At 36.1% G+C, this 18,067-nt stretch overlaps 1 protein-coding gene across 3 annotated transcripts in view; it reads left to right on the forward strand.

Moving 5' to 3' along the window:
* The window catches only part of thsd7b (thrombospondin type 1 domain containing 7B), a 208,933-nt gene that overhangs the window by 150,823 nt on the left and 40,043 nt on the right, over window positions 1–18,067 (forward strand). The window lies entirely within an intron of this gene.

The raw sequence follows: 18,067 nt of genomic DNA on the forward strand, positions 1-18,067 counted from the left end.
TTATTAATGTGATAGACTAAAACTATGCACCACAAAATGGTGCATTGTTTTTCTAAATGTTAATCTAAAAAGTGTGCCATTCATTTGTTCAGCTTTCATCCTCACTTGCCATTGACAATACTTTGAAAAATCACCTTTCACTTTACAAAATAGCTTGTCTGCTTTCAGATTGAAATATTCTCTGTTAAGATAGATTTTATGTTTTTTTTCGTTTGGATTCTACACTTTGAGTGGACCATTCTAACACATGACCTAAACCAGTTCCAGTGTCGCTCTGGTTGTGTGTATGTAGTAATTGTGCTGCTGGAAGGAAACCTCTTTCTTAAGACTTTACGCCCTTTATTTTTTTCTTTAATTGACCTATGATAAGCTCTGCATCTCCTATTAACTATCACTGATGAACAAAAACATCTCTACAGGATGCTGTGTTAGTTTTAGGCCAGACATGGCCTTTTACAAATAGGCTAAAAGGCTCAATTCAGAGTACCTCCTTGAAAATGTTTCCTGTTAAGTAATAAGTGGGTCTATTTGTGGATTTCATTCAACAATGATTTATTTTCTTTCCATGCTTCCATTAAGGGGAAGCTACTTCACAGCTTATTGGTATGTCTGTCAGTTTAAGTGGAGGATGAGGTTTTCCTGTTGTGTCTTACCCCTTTTTAGATGGTTGGTTGAACATTTCAGCGAGATTTTCCTAAGCTTGGAAATTGTTTTACTTATAAAACCCTGCTTTAACTATCATCAGAACGTTATTCCTGGCCTTTCTGGTGTGCTACTCAGCATTCAGGATGTTACATTTTTATGTCATAAACTCTAACCAACCTCTTAGGCCTTTTTCAGAATAGTTGGAAAAGGCCTGATATCCTTAAACTTTACTCTTTTTAAGGATATCAGAGTAAAGAAGGCTGAATAGAAATGCATGCTCCACTTTTTAGACTTTTATTTGTACACAACTTTTTCACTCCACTTTTCAATTATGCATTACTTTGTTACTTTTTTATTGATGTAATAAGACTAAGTGTGAAAAGATTCTTTTGCAAATCACTTGAAAAAGTGCTTCTAACTTTTTCTTAAAACTAAGTAAAACTCAAGATTTTAGCTTACATAGAGTAAAGCAATTTTTTTAATTTCTCTTCTTTATTAACATAGTTTTCTAAAATCCATACAACAGAATCCAGATAGGACAGACAGTAAGCCTACTTAATGCTAAAATTGTCCGGACATCATATTTTACAAAGACATGCATAACGTTATCTTACCTGATACATTAATATGGCATATACGTCAGTTCCCATCTAAATTCATAACATATTTGCAGTATGTTCTTTGAATATATTTCTTCATCCTCTTTGTTTTTAATCTAAACGCTATCTCAGTGAACTTGTTGCATTCTGCTCACACTTCAATGACAAGCTTTATTGCCCGTCAGACAGTGGGACTCCTGGGTGACCTGTTCATTTCCTGGAGTCTTCAGTCAGACTAAATCATTGGCCTTGCAGGACATGCCCTTCCTGTGACATGAGAACGGGGAAAAGGCAGAGAGTGAGGAGAGAAGTGGACAGATGGGAGGTGTTGATATTCCACAGTCAGGTTTTCTCTGCATTTCAGAATACTCCGCAACAGCACTTCTCTCATGGGGGTCATGGTTTAAAGCGAGGAAGGGTTTTATGAATGCTGCCTTTATGCTTGGATGGACTGGAAAAGGACACTACCGCTCGTGGAGGTCACTATGGAGATGAGGCGTGGCTTTGTGAAAAATATTCATACGCGTTCCAGTGGAGAGTTGTGTACAGATGGTTAAGTGCCCACTAACAATGTCTGTGTGGGCCCTGTTTTAATGCCCCGTAATAACCCCTCCTCCTGAAATATGAGCTCTTTGTTGCCCTTGAGCTCGTAGTGTTATCCTGAGGGTGGAGTGCAGTATGTTGTTAACATTACCAAATTGGCTATTTGGAGTTAAGCACATCTCCCTGAGACGTGGGTGGAAAGACAGCCCAACCTTTACACTAATGCACTAAGCATAGATCTGTAAGGTTATTTGTCCATTCTGCTACATTAAGCAAGAAACTCCCTCAGGCGGCCCAACAGGGTGCAAGAGAAAGCAGCTTGCTTGAAATATCAATGAATTTGCTCAGATTTCAAACCTACATTTAGTGTCTACAGTCTGCCCCTCTTATGGTTTTGGAGTGATTGTTAATATTTCTATCACAAACGGTTGCCTTCGTCTTTCACAGACAGTTGCTCTGCTTTTGCTGACTGAGAAGCAGTCATCGGACAAAGACTAGATTCCCTCCCACCAGCAGATGTTCCCCCTTGAGCCGTAGCCAGAAGTGATTGGCTTGACAGAGATGAAATTTACAGAGCACCACAAGTCATCCTCTCGTCTAATGGTTGAGTGAGCAAGAAAGATTAGGAGAAAGATAAGAGTTGGAGAGATGAAGGGCCACATAGAAATAATAAGCAAAAATAGTTGCAGTGTCAAAAGGGCTGTATGGAATACAGGCATTGAGTTTAAATGTGATTTCTATGTAGCAGCCTTTTTTTAATTTTTTTTCTTTCCAGGAGTAAAAATCAGACAATTGGTAAATTAATCCACATGAATAATTCATCTATGTGAAACGCCCCCTCAGGTTTTCTTTGACAAATGGAGAGTGAAATAATTGAAAGACTAACTTTAGTAGAATAATACTAAATACACAAGCCACCTTTATCCCCCAAATCTGCATATTTTAGTTAGTTGTATTTGTGAAGGTTACCGAAATGTCATATTCCTAATTTCACAAACTCACCTGTTGTTTTGCTTTCTGAAGTTCAGACATAATTCTTTGGCAACATTGCTGTTATCTTAGAAACCAGGAAAGCTTTCTTTGGCGGAGAAAAGCCGTCTACCGTGGGCAAAACATTACATTAGGTTTTTTGTTGAAAAAAATAATAATCTGGTAAAATTTCCTTGTAAAAGAAAGACAGAGATACAGAGATTTAACCTCTTTTTAACTGTATTAAATACAGTCACATATATGTTTCTCTTTGTTTCAGTTTAATCAGGAAAAACTATTTCTATTTGGTAAATGACACAATATTAAGGGGTTTTTTTTAATTTTTTTTTTAAATTTCAGAATGTTCATATAATTCTTTACTATTTTCTAAAACTGCCTTTTTAAACAGAATGATTTTGGTCAAACATTTTGGATATTCTTTCACAAGTTTCACCTTTTCAGCTCTGCCCTGAGGGTTTTCTGATGGCCTCTCTAAAACGCTGACCTTGTTGTCCTTAAGCCACTTTGTAACAAGCTTAGGTACTTGTTTATCCAAAACATCCATTTGTGCCCACGCCTTAACTTCCTATCTGATGTCTTTAGATGCTACTTCAAGATTTTAGCTGAATGTTATTTTTTGTATGAAGTGCATCAGCCCACCTGCAACAAATTAACCTCATAAAACCATCATAATGCTTTTTTTTTTACTTCACAATTTGGATTTCATGCTTATGTGTCTCCCCTTTTTCCTCCAGTGTATTGATGGTCATCATATTAAAACACTTCAGTTTCAGTTTCTTTAGACCACAAGATATTTCTTCAAAAAAAAAAAAGTCCCCCAGACTGCATATGAAAACAGTAAACTGTCTTTTTTTGCATGGCTTTTAAAATTAGGACTTTTAGTTTTTTCAATCGCCTTAGCTTATGTCAGTACAGGACTCATGGATATTAATTTTTACCTGCCAGCTTTAACCATCACATTCACTGGGTGTTTTGCTTGTAGTCTTAAATGCACATTTAATACAAAAACACCTCCTGAATCCCTCTCATTCCCTCTAATTCCTGTATGATGTGATGGCAGATGAACGTGGCATCTTTCAACATTTGGAAATCATGTCCAATCCTGAGCATAGATCTGTTGCAGATTTCTTTTCGTAATATCATGTCAGTTTTATTTTTATCATGATGTGCCACTAAGAAGAAATGTGTTTGACATGTTGCCTTAAAATAGGTTGTCATTTCTGCCTGTAATTAACAGGGACATTGTGAATTAATCTATGATGATGTCATCATCTGGGCCGTCTCAACTTGCAATTATAAATTATGAAATTTTAAATGGTTGGCATAATAATCTTGGTAATATTATAAATTTGAGACAAGTAATATAGCATATACAAATAAAAAAATGCACATTATTCTGTTTACTACTGTTTATTTAGCTATTCTGTGTACTATTTAGGAAACAGAAATAATTTGGGTAATCCTGGCTGAACAAAAAAAATATGTATATATTTTGAATAGTTTTATGTAATGAAGTGTGGAAATAACCTTATTTACCTCATTGAGTTGCTGTCAGATAATAAGTACATTTTTGAACATTATCACATAACATGATAATTATACTGCAGAAAAGTGATAATATATTTCACAAAGGTGATAAATGGTGGTGGTATTTAGACTGCACTGACAACGAGATTCAACAGTAGGAAGAAGTTGGCATACAGGTTAATTTTGGATGCGTGTGAGAAATGAATGGCTAAGAACATGGAAAGCCCAATTTCCATGCCACCTGAAATTAGGTCCAGGATTTACGTAACCGATGTCTTATTTTACTCTGAGTTCAAACATGTCCATGTTGAACATATTTAAGGTGGTGATATTAATTTGGGACCGGATGTTACTGATTCCCCAAAAGAAAAGCTGATCTAGATTGTGAAGTTTTCTATGATCAGCGCAAAGATGATCCTGAGACTCCAGCTGCCATAAAGACGTCCTCTGCAGAGGACAACCTCTGTAAAATTTCCCAACAGGTTCAGAAATTGTTCTCAGTTTTTAAAGCTTTCTGAACCTGTTCTCAAGAAAACGTGTACAAAAGCAGGATTCATAATGAGAAGCAAACACATGAAGAGAAACGCCACACTTCACAGAAAATCCCACCTAATGGTTTTTTCCTGCCACTAACCTCCAAAACAACAAAGTTGTTTTTTTAGAGGAAGAAACATTGAACTTTGTGAATAAACTATCAAAAGTTAACATCCTGTTTGCAGGTTTCTCTCCGGGCGCTCCGGCTTCCTGCCACAATCTAAAGTCATCACTGTTTGGTTAATTAGTTTCTAAATTCTCCTTTGGTGTGAATAAAACATCAGGGCTGCACAGTGGCTCAGTGGGTAACACTGCTGCCTTGCAGTAAGAAAGTCCTGGGTTTGAATCCCAGCCTGGTTCTGTCTGCATGGGGTTTTCTGGTTCTCCATGTCCATATGTGGGTTCTCTCCGGGCACTCCGGCTTCCTCCCACAGTCCAAAAAGATTTAGTGTTATTCATTGTTATAATGGATGGATGTTAATAATAATAATAATTATTATTATTAATATTACCATTACTATATATAAGTAGATATATCTATCAATCAATAGATATATCTATATCTTTATATCTATATCTCTCTCTAGATCGATATATATACAGTACATGTCACATATAATAGTTGATCTTGTTCTACTTGATCTCATGAGTGTATATTAGCTGAAACAGCCTTCTCCAACTGCACTATATACAACAATGATTGGTATGTTTTTTTTAATATTACATGGATCATTTAAATGTATATGCACCGATTACAAGGCTGTTTGCCAGATGATAACATGCTGGCTGGTTTTTATCATTTGGTTTTGGTAGAACAAAGGCTATAAAGCACTCCACACCCAGCAAGTACACTCGTTTCTAAACTGATTGTGATGCATTGAGGAAAGTTTGCATGGACAAATGGACGTTCACACTTTTCAAAATCAATTACTTTGTGCATTAATAGTATGCACAATTTTCTGAGCAAGGTCCATGATCCTGCAAAGCCCCTATTTATTTGAAGTGAGCACATGTTGAGGATCATCCACAAAGAGGACCTTATGGCCTAGCAAAAACACCACTCAGATTCAGATTTTTCAGAGTGTAATGGTTTTCTTAAAGTATTTTTTTTTTACAATTTAGACACACAAAACATTTGGCATATAAATGTAGGCCACACACTCTTATTTTTGCAATCCCAGCCAGGAGACACAAGATGCCCTAAGAGATTATAATAGAAGAATCACAGATGTCAAAGCTGAGCTCCCAGAGAAACACACAAATTGGAACTATAATTACAGGAGACATTTGAATTTCATCATAACTCCCACATGTGTTTCCTGTCAAGCTATCCAATGGTGGATGCACATTCCACATAATACAAAGAAACTGTCTGCACTGTCTGGCAGCCTCTGTGCCAGTCACATAGTTATTTTTTAATTCTGTTAATATCTGCACTCCATCGAACCTGGAACTGTCCTAGGTTCCAGGTTCGATGGAACCTACAACATTCATTGTTTGTTACCTGAGTTTTGTCATTTTTGTGTCTTTGTGTATTTTGGATTTTTTATTCACGTGTAGCATAAATCTGTAAACAGTTTTTTATGGTGTTATCATGCTTTATATGTAAAACCCAGTTGCTTCCCTTCTCATATGATTTCACATTTAACTGCTGTGTTGTGCAACATTTCAGTTCGCATCAAGATTTCATGGATATTTCACGGGCTTAAATTGTTACCACCTGTACTTTTCTGCCATGTAGAACTAAACTCAGATAAAACTGAAATGTTACTAATTGTCAGCAGTCCGCCCTCTTTAAAACCAATAACTTCTCCCTGATTGACAGTCCTCAATCTCCCCCTCAGGTATATGTGGGTGTCATCCATGACATCATGATATCGTCTTCTTTCAATCCCACACTAATAATATTGTCCCATGTGCTTATTTCCATTTTTGTTCCATAAATTGCCTCCGCCGATCTTTCAACCTTCATTTCATCGCTGTCCTTGCTCATAGACTAGTCACCTCCAGTCTTGAGTATTGTAATTCTCTTCTCTACGGTCTCCCACAGAAGTGCCTCCATAAACTTCAAACGGTTCAGAAGTCTGCCACCCGTATCATCACCCAGACCCCCTCCTTCCATCCCATCTATTCCATTTTACAACACCTACACTGACTCTCCATCAACTCCAGGAGCCAATTATCGTATTATTGATTGTATTATCATCATTAATATTCCTACAGTATTAAAAATCTAGTAAAAAGGAAATATATATTTTTTTGTGTGCTTGTTTATTTTTGTTTGTGGTCTTGGTGTTATTAACAAATATATATAAAAAAACCCACACTGTCAGCTAGATTGCTAAACTCTGTACTCTCATAAGTAGTTGCCATATTGAGATAGTTAATACTGAAGGTCCTCCTGTCCTTCACCAGAACTATAGAAATTGGTTCTCCTTGACCTAGTTGTGTGACAGAGTTGGATTATCTTGTTCTCAGGGAGGGATCTGCCTCCGCTTCTCAACACCAAGTTTGGTTGAACTATTTTGTGCAGAGCCCTGTGTGATGTGTTGTGTGATTGGTCAGAAGTTTGTGAGCTTGTTTTATGCAGTAATGCCAAAAAACAGCAATGATATTTCACTTCATCTAGTTCACTTCTGTTATACAGCTTGTGGATCCACAGAGTACATAAATACTTTTAAGGACTGTTTGTCTGATGCGATAAGATGTTATGTACATTCACAAAATATCACAAAATACCTTCAAAGATAATCAAATACCTAATAACTCATGGATGGAAAATGGAAAGTCATTGTGCCCAGAGGAGGCTGTCTGCAAAAAGGTGTGGCATTTTCTCTGTTAATCACTCACTTAGTTATCTATCTAAGGAGGTGGGGTGATCTGAGGTGTGTGTGAAAATGAATATCCCACAACCACATGACCGTACGCCTACTGCTTAGTTTTAGGTCCAGAATGGGAGAGTCTTAAGGAGGATAATTGGAGGATAATTAGAATTCATAACATCCCAGTGGTTTAAGAACGAATGATAATGCAGTTTATCTTAAAATATTATTAAAGAAGGTGGTACCGTATAGCAGAGTGGGCTACTATATTACGTGACTGTAAACAATTTATTTTGACACTGTGTCTCTCCTAAATGTCTCAAATTGTAAACACAAATCACAGCATGTATCTTTCTATGGTGGGTTGAAACAAACTTTTCTTGATGTGTTAAGTCAGTTTTGCTCTGCTTGTTTTTTTTCTCTTCAGAAATCTTTATTGACTGAGCTTGAGATTTACCCGTCTTGTCATGCCACTTCAGCACAGATCCATGGAGGCAATAATCATGTCTGAGCAACATATTCCTCCACAGCTGTTGACAATATTCTGTGACTCCAAGCAATGACAGATCTAATATTAGGGTTGTTCACAAACTAAAACTTCTCTGTTGATACCGTTGGGTTTTCGCTGATGTGCCTGAATGTTTTATTGTTTTTTCTACTGTTTGTACGTCTGTTGTCAATAGTCCTCTGTCAATCTCCCTGCATCAACAAATTAAGCATTTGGTGCTTTCATGTCATGATTCGATGTCTTGGCTCCCTTCACTGGGCTGTCGGTGTGCCTGGCAATTGAGCATTGAGGCTGTTGGTGCTGTTGGCAGAGTTTCCATTACAAGAAAACATGCCTGAAGAGTCATGCATTTGGTCATATAGATAGATTTTTAGTATTCCAACATTTTTTTTGAAGAACATTAACTGCACATATGATGCTGTTTAATCATGATGAGATGATATTCTGCTTTGTGTCATCCTTCTGGATACAAGACATAAATACATGATTCTTTGTCATTTTTAGCTTTATTCTGTTGCTATTGGGGGAAGTTCTGTGTAGCAGGCTGATGTAATAAGCTCTGTTAAAGATAAGCTTATTGATGCACAAGTCTTTGGCATATCTCTTGGGTAACAATAGAACCACCAGGGTATGCAGAAAATAACCACACACAGAAAGATAAATCACATAAAACATTCACTAAAACCAGTCAAATCTGGCAATTGTTTTTTCTTGTTTCCAAATGTTTTAGTAAGTCATCTTCAAGACAGTAATAGTTGATTTTGTCACGATCATGTCTTTGTGTCATGTTTTTTTTTTTTTTGTTTAACAGCAATCAAAGCAGGACAACATAGGGTAAAAATGTTGGAAGCATTGGTATGTTCACAAACAAAACAGTTTTATGTATGCAGCAACACACACACACAAACAAAACATTTACCAGTACACCCCATTTCAAGCATTACATTAGATCTGCAACAAGAAACGACTGTTCCCATGTCGATAGTTGCAGTTAAGGCATTTCTGGTTTTGTATTCCATTCATTTACTCTTTGAATTCGTCCTTGTTGTGTTATTTGCTTAGCACAGATATAATTTTGAGATCATTTTGTGTTGAGCCAAGAACATACTCAGTGTATAATTTTCAGCATAGCTCACAAATGAAATGATTCTGCCATATGGCCACAAAGAGGATCAATCCTTTTTCTACATCGATACCTTTAAGCAATTTTACCAGCTTTGTGGGGGTTTTTGTCAAGTTTCTAAGGCATATTTTTTTAACAGTTTCAATCTTCCCTATCTATTTAGTTCATATCTTACCACACTATGTTCTAGGTATTTACATACAACGAATAAAAAAAATGCATACACATTTTTCTTCACTGTTTGAGGTTAAATCAGTTCATAATTCTCTACTTTTACATTAGTTAGAATCACCAAAATGATGCCAGAAGACTTAGTGAGATCATCTTTAAAGATATTTTTGTAACTTTCTTCAAATTCAGAAGATTACATACATTTGATCAGTGTCAGGGATAATTGTCATAAACTTGAGACTCGGAACAAATCTTTTGAGCGCAGTTTGTTTAGACTGCATTTGGTTCAATACATATTTAACAGTCAATGCACTTCATTTCTCACTGGTTCTTTTGAAGGTATGAAGCATTTCTCTGTCTTTCAAAATCTCTATCATCACCTATTGATGAAAATGTCCTTTGACAAGATTCATTTTGACAGATGTTGCTCTTTGTGTTTCAAGTAAAGCCTCATTAGAAAAGGAACTTCAGTTATTGGTGTTTGCGCTAATTGGTCAAACCTGCTGAACTTGATGCGTTCATTTACTGCAATCTGGTTGGGAATCCAGTCTAGAAGAAGATTATGTTGTTCTTTCACATCCCTTCCCTTGACATTTTCTAAAAGGAGCATGGGTGAAAATTAAGCACTTTTTGATGCTCGACGGCTCTTTTGTTTTTACTGTAATGAGGGCTTAAACATGTTCCGGAAGTCATTACCATGTGCTGTCAGAGCTATTTTATAATAAACTGTATACATTCTAAGTGGAGAGCTCTGATGTTGTGATGCTAATTAGTCGAGAACATCAAGAACTTTTAAAATTACCCACATCTGAGAGACAGACTCTTCTGAGTTCAGTGGTAGAATTGCCAAGGCACAGTACAAAACAATTTTCCTGCTCTGACAGGGTGAATGAAGTGGTCACTTTCAATAGACTATCTGAAACATAGAAAATTACAAGTGCAAATTGGTTCTCACAATTTTTGCAGATCATAGAACTCCTTCAGGGCAATCTGTTAAAGGTACTCTGAAAAATTCAACCTTTAATATAATACCGATATAAACTTGTTTTACTGCAAATTAAAGGGAAACTACAGATTTAGAGATAACATATAATAATATAGAATCTTTCGTGACTGTGTGATGTAAACACATGAAAAGAAAAATAATGTCCAGAAGCATTTTAATAGCTACAAAAAGCTCAATAATGCAAAATTTCATAAGTGGAGAAAGACAGCCCAGATTTAGAGCAGAATTGTCGTTTTTTTCACTTATAAATCTAAAACTGGAAAGAATAAACATGTTTTTTCATTCAGCAGCCAAAACGTCTATAATGTCTACAACTTCTTAAGGCTTAACATCAAATTCAGTAATTTTAGACTTTTTAATATCTAAGCTATGAGTGTGTCTTGTTATCATGTTACTATGACAACAGGCAACTATGAGTCATCATGCAAAACACTGAATCATGTGGCTATTTTTTTCTTCACTTTGAATATATTAAAACATTTTTCCCCATTTTTTGTGGATTATGTTATGTCTGCTTTGCATAAAATATCTGACTTTATGGTAAAAAGCACAAAAAACTAAATTGATGTTGTAAACCTTATTTCCGGGGATGCTGTGACATCCAATATATCAACTTATTTTTTTTTTATCTTAAATACATAGTGAGTGACAGAGAGGACAAATGTGTCAGCCACATGCACCACTTTTTTTCACTATGTGCACCGAGAAGTGCTTTTGACAGCTGCTGTTATGCCACATTTCACCACCTACAGAGGAAGAAGCAGCTCTTTCCTGCTGCTTTGAACTATGACAATCATCATTTCTTTTTCCTATTTATAAGTTTTAGCAGTCCAACATTTTCTCTTGACCTTCTCTGTTTGGATTTTTGTACGTCTTCCTTAGTACAGCTGACATGACGAGGGACGATAACAAAACAGGAAAGAAAGAAAGCTCCAGGATTATAACGTCATTCAAGCTTCATTTGCTCCAAAGTTCAGGTGACATTACTGGTGTATTCATCATTTAATTTATAGTTAGCTCAACACACTAGCAGAACAAGTCAGAGTCTGGCCGGGGGGCGGGGCTAATGCCCTGGCCCTTTATGCTCGAATAATAAAGCTCATGATAATTTAACTTTACAACATAGACATGCCTGCAACAACGGAGCTTACAAGTTTCACCACCACCGAGAGCAAAATCCATCTGACATGAAGTACAACAAACCAAGAGAACAGAAACATCAGGCTACTGGTCACTAATTTTTGAAACAACACACATTCAAAGTAGATCAGAATCGCGGATAGCAATTGGATCATTTTGACACTTTATCAATTTCAACTCAGAGCCTGAAGCCTGGTTGACTCGTTGAAGAAGGTACGCATCTGGAAGATGCTCTTCCAGGCGGCTCCAATCTAAACCTTATAACCAATATTAACGATCCACTTGTAATTTTGTGTGTCATAAAGTTAAATGTAAGAGTGAAAATAAAGTCAGTCATGTAGCACAACATTTTATTCAATATTTTACACCCACTGTGTCACTAAAATCAGTCAGTCTTGTACAGTTTTTAGCAACCATGAGTCAAGTAGGGGCAGCCTAATATATAATCTACTGGGGCCACCATACTATATAATCCATCATACTCAACAGGAGAGTATGCCCCCACCCCAACATGACCAGGTGAACTGGTAATGTTGATAATGTACTGTAGTAAATAACTGAAGTCAATCTGAAAAAAGTAAAATTTACACAAATATGTTATACAACTATAGTATAGTATATAGTATATAGTAAGCCTATACTCAACAATATTGGATGTTTATTGTTATTTAAAACCTAATTTTATGCGGTTGACCAAAAATGTTGCAGATCATTTGTGTAAAATGTCTAAATTGTCTAAAATTATTGTACATTTTAAGTTGTGGAGTGATCAATTAAAAAATTTAACATAAAAAAACAAGTTTTTGTTAAAATGAGCAAATCTGGAAATGCCTTTGGTCTTGAGCAGTGGCAGACACTAGTGAAGGCATGTTGCATTTTTCTTCTGTTTGCTAGCTAATAAAAGATTTCTTTCTACGGGCATAAGACATTCAAATTGGAATAATACTGACATTTGCTCTTCAAAATATTTACACTTTACAGCGTCTTTAATTCTTTGAGGTATACATGGTCTCAGCTTTAAAGATCAATTGTTTCTATTATTCTATTAATAAGAAAATATTTCGTTACACGTAGGAGTGAACATTAAAATAACATAAGAAAGTAACATCACTGACTTTAGTATCATGTTGCACTCAGTGTTTGTATTTTATTACAATAATAGCTACGTCTCTCTGTGCATTTCAGTTACCATGTGGCCTTTACATGCATTCCAAAGGGAGAATTAGCTAGATTTATGCCTTTGAAAATAATCCTATCCGAGTAGGCCTGTGCGATAAACGGTAAATCAATTAATCGTATGATAAATTAAAACTATCGACGTGATTTTAATTATCGGCATTATCGTCTTTTCCGGCCTTTTTCTCTTTCTGTTAATGACACCGAATGAAAAAAGGCTCAACTACAGTGCTCTCCACTGACCCTCACTTCCTCATTTTACTTAGTGTAAAGCCCAGCACTCACGACACGATCTGTCGGCTGACAGACCACACATTAGCCGACAGAAATCCTAGGTATTAGGATTTATTACGTTCGATCGGGTTCGATCCTGCCGTGTGGTGTCCAACAATGGGCACAAAATAATCGCAAGTCCAGTGAACTAATTTTAAAACCAGGCATTAATCAATGCTTTTCTAAAATCTACCTGCAATGCATGTGGCTAGTGTCAGCGTAAAGTCCTGACTGAATGAAAATCATTAGAACCTATTTACGTCACGTTAACAAAGAACAGCTGAAAAGTTACCGGGTTTATCAACTGTGGTAGCAATTTCGCTCCAACTCCTCCTCTTGTCATTTCTATATTCTTTGCATGTTGAATAAACATTAATGTTGTTTCCACATATCATCTCCAATGTTGCGCCGTGTCAGCTGTTTGGGATTCCCCGACGTAATTTCCCCTCAGAAAACACGGAGGAGAATCCGCGCTTTCTGATTGGCTGCCTGTCACATTCAACAGGCTGCGTTAAGATCCCAGTCGGGGAGAAAACCCTGATTTGGATCGGAGCGGCAACGACGATCTACCGTAACACACCACACAATCTTAGAAAGACCAACGTTTTAAGATTGTTGTAAGGGGAAAAATAGGAGCAAAAAATCATGTAGTGTGAATTATTGCATCAGGTAGTCGATGTGCCCATCTTCTCTATTTAAATCTAATTATTACTGAAGGGCAACATAATATAGAGACTTCATAATCTTTTGGTTGAATGCAGTATTTATTTCCACTTTGGCTTTATGTTGTTTAGTTTTTTTTTCAAGTGCGTTTTTTGTTAATGGAGACTGAGAAACCATTTTATTTTTGTTTTTGGTTGTTTTGTTTATTTTGTTTATTAGCTCAAGTGTTAAGTGTTCTTTTGAAAATAAAGTGCATCTATCTTTGGCAGGAAATCGCATGCATTATTACGTCATTTCCTTTAAATCAGTGTGAAAAGGCCTTCAAACAATATTATCGTTTATCGCAATAATTTTTGAGACAATTAATCGTTGAGCAAAATTTGCTATTGTGACAGGCCTATATCCGAGCCTTCTGTATGCAATTCTGTCAGAAATTGTATATAAATTACAAGCCCCCAAATGTATAAAAGAATAAGCATAAATTGTTGGTGCTAAATTTGTATGTACAGTATAAATAAAGACTGTATTTAAATCCAACAGAAAGTGTGAGAGCAGGCAAATGGTTGCCTATTTCTCTTTTTTGAGAGGGCGAAGAAGCCACAAAAAACATATGTACAAAATATATACATAGGGAAACAGACAGATTTTCTTGGTAGGACTATCACATCCTAAAAGCCTTTATGTTGTGAGTAGGTGTGACAGACATATCTATCCTCTCCTTTAAGCTACTTCACACCTGTCGAGATAAAAATGACCAGAGATAGCAGACACACCTCTTACAAATGCAAAGACAAACAGGCAGAAAACTTCAGATAATGATATTAAGGTTAGTGTGAATATATTTATATATATAATGTATATATATAGCAAACCTTAATATATTTTTTATTAAGGTTTGCTATCTATATATAATATATCTATCTATCTATATATATATATATAGATAGATAGATAGATAGATAGATAGATAGCAAACCTTAATATACTGTATTTTTTATTAAGGTTTGCTAGTCTCGGAGATGCTTTTTCACTGGGAAGCACTTATTTGTTGATTTTACGAATAGATGTAGGAAAACAGCTTGGCTAAATAGAGATGTAGACAATAGAAACCGCTGAGCAGATTGCAGGGGGAAACCATGATCAAGTTTAGCAGCGAGAGGAATGGTATGGTTTTAGAGGATGAGTGGGGGATAGTGGAGTCAAGCTGGTGAAAAGTGGTCGCAGAACGAGGAGCAGGGTTAGGAAGAGCACGGGGAGATTCAAAACAACAAATGGTGGCTAGAATGGAATGAACTGGCAACTGAGTGTACAATCTTGCATTGGTGGAGATGAAGGTCTGTACAAATAGAAGAGGGGGGTTGGAAATGAGAAGCAGCCTGCAGCTTGACATGTGGTACAAAACTCTGATCTCTGATCCTTCCATTTCTGGTAACCAAGCACAAAACAGGCACTCTTATACATAGTTGGGAAAAATGCTCTTCAACTGAAGGATGGAGAGGTGGAAGGAGAAAGAGCTCTGCAGAATGCAGCTGTAAACATACATTTACATCACTGTTTAAAGCTGCAATATGTAACTTTTATTAAAATATTATTTTTCTACATTAAAATGATCATTCTGTCATTACAGATTTAACCAGATAATCTGTGAAAACAAAATGAAGCTCTTCCGCCTTCTCACATTGTTCCCAGTACTAACTGCAGAAATACCGTTGGTCAAAAACAACCAATCAGAGCCAGGAGGAGGGCCTTAACACTGTCAATCATTCTAGTGTGTGTGCTGCTTACACCCTCCCGCCTTGCTACAACTGGCTTACCACAACTGAGCCTGCCATGAATGCTCCAAATATTTAGCATGGACACTGATGACAGTGGATAAACACATTTCCTGGGACAATAAGTTTCTCTACCATTAGTAAATTAAGGAGCATGTACATGAGCATGATAGCCAGCGCTAAGAATTTCCTCTTGGCTCTGATTGGTTGTTTTTGATCGGGAGTGGTGCATTTCTGCAGATGACAGCTCACAAAGTTGGAGAAGGTGGTGAGCTAGATTTTTTCACAGATTACACATTTTAGGTATGTCACTGTATTTATACACAAATGTTTACATGTAAAAGTTTCTGAGCTTTAAATGTTTCTTTATTCATCATTTATTTTGCAAATGTTCTATGTTCTGCAGAATAATGCAATGACAGTGTTCAGGAATTAAGCTGTATGGGTTAAATCCAGGTAATTTTAGAAACACAAAGAATATGAGTCTATATATTTATTTATTTTTTTTCTTTGCCGTTCTTTGTCTCATGAATTTAGGCTGTTTCCATGACATCAAAGTTACAAACATTGCTGAGATTTACTTTATTTGCATTGCATGTTGTTTCAATTGTTATGTCAAGTGATTGGGTTTCCAGAGATCTCTGGCAAATATTCAATTTATCTTCATTAACTTGAGTTTAAAAAGTCAGGCAGGCTTGACATCATGTGTTAAAGATGTTTGACCACAGTTGTTGTGCTACAGGGTTAAGTGCTTGTAAACTATATTTGCTAATGTATTCAGGTCTTGTTAAACTGACTCACCATAATAAATTCAAAAGCAAACGAGAAAGGGGAATTATTTTATGGGCTTGATAGCCAATCAGTTTTTGTAATTACAGAAAGTCATGCTATTGCCTCGCTGGAGAGCAGCTATGGGCCTAGGTCTAAGTTAATATTAAACATACTGTAAATAGTGTTGGCAGTTGTTTGTTCCACATCCTGGGTGATGACAAATCTGACAGGACGACGGTAATAAAACAGAGGCAGTCACGTAGAAAACACAAGGACGAAAAGCACATTGTGTGGCCAAAGACGAGAACAGAACGTCATTTAGGTTGGAAAGCTGTGCATTGTAGCTGGTTCTGACTACCTTTAAAATAAATAATACTAGAGATAGTATTTGATATGTTACCGGGAAAATATGAGACAACTTTCAATCTTCATTTTATTCAGTTTTCAGTAGAGTTTAGTTTTGTTATGTAAGTTCACAACAAATGTCATCTCAAGCCAGTTCACAACATAAAACATCACAATTCTACCCAAATATATCAAATCCAACAAAGCTAAATTCAGTATAGATTAACATATTTCTTTCTTTTTGATACCAAATAGTCCGATTTACTTCCAGTGGCATACTGGGAATGGTACATTTCTGTTTGTGTGGGTCTATTCATAATTCTCAAATACTAATTGTCACTCATACAGCCAAATATAGTAGATCACATAACACTAGTAATTCAAAAGACTTATCTGCTTATTCCCTTATTAGATTTTATTTAAGGACTTCAGAGTAAAGGGGTCACATTAAAATGCACTTTTCAAATTTTTAGTAAAAACAGTTTTAAATTCCATTTATAATTTTTATACCACTTCACAATTAGATAATACTTTGTTGCTTTATGACATATTTTTTTAATGAAAACAATTATCAAACTTTGTGAAAAGCTTTCAAACAAAAACGCAAAAAAAAAAAGGTTTTATTTTCACAGGAACAGTTTTGCTCTGAACTCAAATGTATATATTTTCTGTAAGCTTTGTCTAAATAATTTATCTTGCTCGTTTGTTGATTATGTTGAGAGGTCATCATTGCTGGAGAATAGATACCACCGGGGGTATTTTTCTCCTCTGAATCATCCTGCTTACAGCAGAAGCAACAGACTTTTAGAAGTCAGTCACAATGACAGAGATCTGAAGAGAAATCCTCTACTTCAAATCCCTGTGTCCCATTTTCGGTGTTTGCGCTGAAACACAAACCCAGCAGTGAAACCTGTTTGCACTGCCAAGCACTTTTCATGTAGGTATTGTATACATGGAAAATTATTCATAATTTTCCATGTATCTGTGCAGACATACTGTATATTGTGATTGCAAAGCAGTGTGGCAAACTAAAAACCAAATAGGCATCCTTGCTCTGCACAGTAAAGGGATCTCACAGTGCCGGTGTGCTGTGGGGGGCAGATTTGTGGATTGGTTTAGGCTGCTGGCCTTCTTAGATAGCAGTCTCACTGTTGATCATGTTGTTCTGAGCTGATACCTTGCTCACTGTTTTCTTTTAGGATGACAGTACAACTTATTTCATATTATTTTGGTTTTGTTAAATTTTCTTTAAACCATTCTTCTTTCCGGGTGAAATAATCAGCCAACGATTTTAGTTGCTTTTAAAACCAAGAGCTATGTATACAAGTGTACATTAATTGTGGATTTTCTTGGATCAACACAGGATCAAGTAATACACACAGTCTGAATTATAGACAAATATAATATTTGGTTAAGTATCACAAATCAGAGGTATGAAGTTTCTGTAGAGAAACCTCAC

Source organism: Xiphophorus maculatus, chromosome 7 (genome assembly GCF_002775205.1).
Source record: "Xiphophorus maculatus strain JP 163 A chromosome 7, X_maculatus-5.0-male, whole genome shotgun sequence".
In the NCBI taxonomy this organism is placed as follows: domain Eukaryota; kingdom Metazoa; phylum Chordata; class Actinopteri; order Cyprinodontiformes; family Poeciliidae; genus Xiphophorus; species Xiphophorus maculatus.